Consider the following 4942-nt stretch of genomic DNA (forward strand, 5'->3'; position numbering starts at 1 on the left):
AGACATGCTAAGAGACAAAAGAAATACTCAAAAGTTGGCATTTCAATTTTTAAATTATCTCCCAATGACTGCCTTGCACCATAGGGCACATCCTATCATACCTTCAATCCTCCCAGCCAAGGACAGACACTGACACCTGTGCTGTCTATACCATGTCAGTCCCACAGTGGCCCAGAGCCCCGCTTTCTGTTTATGCACCTCCTGACTCCTTAAAAGTAGGGAATTTGGTGCTCACTTCGGCAGCACATATACTAAAATTGGAATGATACAGAGAAGATTAGCATGGCCCCTGCGCAAGGATGACACACAAATTCGTGAAGCGTTCCATATTTTTACAAGATACTAAAGTTGGCAAGAGGGAAACGCCAGGTTACTTACGAAGGTCACCCCATCAGGCTAACATCAGATCTCTCGGCAGAAACAATGCAGGAAAGGAAAGAATGGGGAAGCATAGTCAAAGTGTTGAGTGAAAAACAATTTCAACCAAGAATACTATACCCGGCAAAATTATCTTTCATATGGGAAAAAAAGATAAAAACATTCTCGAATAAACAAAATTTGAAGGAATTTACCAACACCAGACCAGCTCTTCAAGAGATTCTGAAGGGAGTACTATACCAGGAAAACTAAAAAACCAGAGACAGTTATACGAGAACAAAAAACAACTAAGAAAATGGCTCACTTAATGATAGGATCAGGCAAGGAAATATCGATAATTACATTGAATGTCAATGGATTAAATTCTCCAGTTAAGAGACATAGACTAGCTGAATGGATAAGAAAACAGAAACCCTCTATCTGTTGCCTACAAGAAACTCACCTTATGGATAAAGATATACATAGACTAAAAGTCAAGGGCTGGAAAAAGATATTCCATGCAAATGGAAATCAAAAAAAGGCTGGAGTAGCGATATTGATCTCAGACAAAATAGATTTTAAGACAAAGACTGTAAGAAGAGACAAAGAAGGGCATTATATAATAGTAGATGGGGTAATCCAGCAAGAAGATATAACCCTTATAAATATCTACGCACCCAACTCAGGTGCGCCTAAATATGTGAAGGAAAGACTGCTGGAGCTAAAAGGAGACATAGGGAAAAATACTATAATTGTTGGAGATCTCAACACCCCGTTATCTCCTATAGACAGATCTTCTAGACAGAAAATAAATAGAGAGATACAGGACTTAAATGATACTATAAATGGAATGGGCTTGACAGATATCTATAGAACTTTCCACCCTACATCCACAACATATACATTTTTCTCACCCCGACATGGAACCTTTTCAAAGATAGATCATATATTAGGACACAAATCAAGCCTTTACAGATTCAAAGGCATAGAAACTGTACCCAGCATCTTCTCTGACCATGATGGAATTAAACTCAAGATTAATTTCAAGAAACAACCCCGAAAACACACGAACACATGGAAACTGAACAACCTACTTCTGAATGACTTCTTCACTACTGAAGAAATTAAGGCTGAAATAAACAAATTTATGGAAACAAATGATAATGAGGACACAAGTGTCCAGAACCTATGGGACACAGCAAAAGCAGTCATAAGAGGGAAATTCATAGCAATTAGTGCACATAAGAAAAGGATGGAAAGATGGCAAGTAGATAACTTATCATCATGCCTCAGAGAACTGGAAAAACAACAACAAACGAACCCCCAAAATGCCAGGCGAAAAGAAATAATAAAGGTTCGAGCAGAAATAAATGAAATAGAAAATAAACGAACCATACAGAAAATAAATGAAAGCAAAAGCTGGTTCTTTGAAAAGATCAACAAGATCGATACTCCATTGGCTAGACTGATCAAGAAGAAGAAAGAAAGAAACCAGATTAATCAAATATGTGATGAAACAGGCAATATTACCACGGACATAGCAGAAATACATAATATCATTAGAGGATACTATGAGCGACTTTACGCCAACAAACAAGATAACCTGGAGGAGATGGACAAATTCCTGGATGCATATAAACTACCAAGATTGGATCAGGAAGACATAGAGAATCTGAATAGACCTATAACAAGCCAGGAGATTGAATCAGTAATTAATAATCTCCCAACAAAGAAAAGCCCAGGCCCAGATGGCTTCACTTGTGAATTCTACAAAACTTTCAAGGAAGAATTAACCCCTATCTTACTAAAATTATTTCTAAAGATTCAAAAGGAAGGAAACCTTCCAAATTCATTTTATGAAGCCTCCATCATCCTCATCCCCAAAACAGATAAGGATATGACAAAAAAGGAAAACTACAGACCAATATCATTGATGAATATAGATGCGAAAATTCTCAACAAGATACTCGCAAATCGTATCCAACAACATATAACAAAGATCATTCATCACGACCAGGTAGGCTTTATACCAGGGATGCAAGGGTGGTTCAATATACGCAAGACCATAAATGTAATACACCACATTAACAGAAAGAAAGATAAAAACCATATGATCATCTCAATTGATGCGGAGAAAGCGTTTGATAAAATACAACATCCTTTTATGATTAAGACTCTCAGTAAGATTGGTATAGAAGGGTCATTTCTGAACACAATAAAAGCAATCTATGAAAAACCTACAGCTAATATTATACTGAATGGGGAAAAGCTGAAAGCTTTTCCTCTGAAAACAGGTACTAGGCAAGGCTGCCCACTTTCTCCACTGCTCTTTAATATAGTACTGGAAGTCTTAGCTATTGCAATCAGAGAAGAGAACAGTATTAAAGGCATTCGAATAGGCAAAGAAGAGTTGAAAATATCTTTATTTGCAGATGACATGATGGTATACTTAGAAGACCCAAAGGTATCCATGAAAAAACTGCTTGAAGTAATAAGTGAATACAGTAAGGTGGCAGGATACAAAATCAATATCCAAAAATCTATAGCATTTCTATTTATGAACAACAAGTTGAATGAAGCAGAGCTGAAGAAAGGAATCCCTTTCACCATAGCCACAAGATGTATAAGATATCTAGGGATAAACCTAACTAAGAAAGTCAAAGACCTTTATAAAGAAAACTACGAGAATCTTAAAAAAGACATTGAAAGTGACATAAAAAAGTGGAAGGACATCCCATGCTCCTGGATTGGTAGAATTAACATAATCAAAATGGCAATTCTACCCAAATTAATCTACATGTTTAATGCAATTCCAATCAAAATACCAGAGATATTCTTCAGAGATCTAGAAAAGACAATTATAGAATTTGTCTGGAACCATAAAAGACCTCGTATTGCAAAAGCAATCCTGCGTAAGAAGAATGGAGTAGGAGGCATATCACTCCCTGATCCCAAGATATACTATAAAGCTGTGGTCATCAAAACAGCATGGTATTGGCATAAAAACAGACATGTGGACCAATGGAAGAGAATAGAGACCCCAGAAATAACTCCCAAAGCTTATAGCCAACTGATCTTTGACAAAGGATATCAGTCAATCCATTGGGAAAAGGAAAACCTCTTTAGTAAATGGTGCTGGAAAAACTGGGTATCCACCTGCAGAAAGATGAAACTGAACCCCCATCTTTCACCATTAACAACAGTCAACTCAAAATGGATCAAAGATCTGAACCTAAGACCTCAGACAATAAAACTACTTGTGGAAAATGCTGGGGAAACTCTGGGAGACATTGGAGTAGGCAAAGACTTCTTAAATAAGACTCCCAAAGCACAGGCAATAATCCCTAAAATAGACAAGTGGGACTATATTAGACTAAGAAGTTTCTGCACAGCAAAGGACACAGTAACAAGTGTGAACCGACAACCCTCAGAATGGGAAAATATTTTTGTTAAATATGCCTCAGACAAGGGACTGATAACGAGAATACATAGGGAACTCAAGTGCCTTATGCGAAAAAAAATGATTAACCCGATTAAAAGATGGGAAAGTGAGCTGAACAAAAGTCTCTCTAAGGAAGACATACGAACAGCCAAAAAGCATATGAGGAAATGCTCGACATCCCTCATCATAAGGGAAATGCAGATAAAAACCACAATGAGATACCACCTAACCCCTGTCAGAATGGCAAAGATTAAGAATATAAAAAGTGATAAGTGTTGGCGGGGATGTGGTGAAAAGGGAACCCTCCTACACTGTTGGTGGGAATGTAAACTAGTTCAACCACTGTGGAGAACAATATGGAGGTTCCTCAAAGATCTACAAATAGAACTACCATTTGATCCAGCAATCCCACTTCTGGGTATTTACCCAAAAGACAGGAGAACGCTCAGTCAGAAAAGTGCTTGCACATCCATGTTTATTGCAGCATTATTCACAATTGCCAAGACATGGAACCAACCTAAATGTCCACAAACTGATGAATGGATTGGAAAAGTGTGGTATATATACTCTATGGAATACTACTCAGCCATAAAAAATAACAAGACCCTGGAATTTGATAGAAAATGGTCAGATATGGAGGATCTATTGCTGAGTGAAGTAAGCCAGGCTATGAAAGAAAGATATTGTATGTATCCACTCAATATATACCGACTATCCGCACTCTATAATAGAGAGCAAAAATTCGGAGGACATAAACACAGTGAAGGTACTTAATGAGAATAGGACAGTGTGGATTATGATAATGATATATTATAAAAAACATATTATAAAAAAAAAAAAGTAGGGAATTTGGAAAGAGATGAGCAAACTCCAGGGTACCCATGGCTGTCCATCATTCCTTAGGACAGCCAGTGGGAAACAAGGTCATCTGATCCAGCCCCATGGGCCAGGAGGCATGGGTGCTCCTCACAGGGCTCCCAGGCACCAGGGCAGGGTGGTGCTTATGGGCGGAGGCTGGCCAGCCTTTTGATGCTAATGCTCACTAAGTCCCATGGTTGCGCCTGGCCTGGTGTCCCCCCCTGAGCCTGTGGACCCCTCTCCTGGGGCAGGTCCTCTTCATTTCCTGCCTCCCCTAGCTGACCA

General features: G+C 38.5%; 1 non-coding gene across 1 annotated transcript; it reads left to right on the forward strand.

The window, feature by feature from the left end:
• Nucleotides 1–227: 227 nt before the first annotated feature.
• On the forward strand, nucleotides 228–334 carry LOC114008154 (U6 spliceosomal RNA). The gene has a single exon (XR_003549712.1). It is a non-coding gene; the product is annotated as a U6 spliceosomal RNA (small nuclear RNA).
• Nucleotides 335–4942: the final 4608 nt, after the last annotated feature.

Source organism: Tupaia chinensis, unplaced genomic scaffold (genome assembly GCF_000334495.1).
Source record: "Tupaia chinensis unplaced genomic scaffold, TupChi_1.0 Scaffold000292_1, whole genome shotgun sequence".
NCBI classification, from domain to species: Eukaryota; Metazoa; Chordata; class Mammalia; order Scandentia; family Tupaiidae; genus Tupaia; species Tupaia belangeri.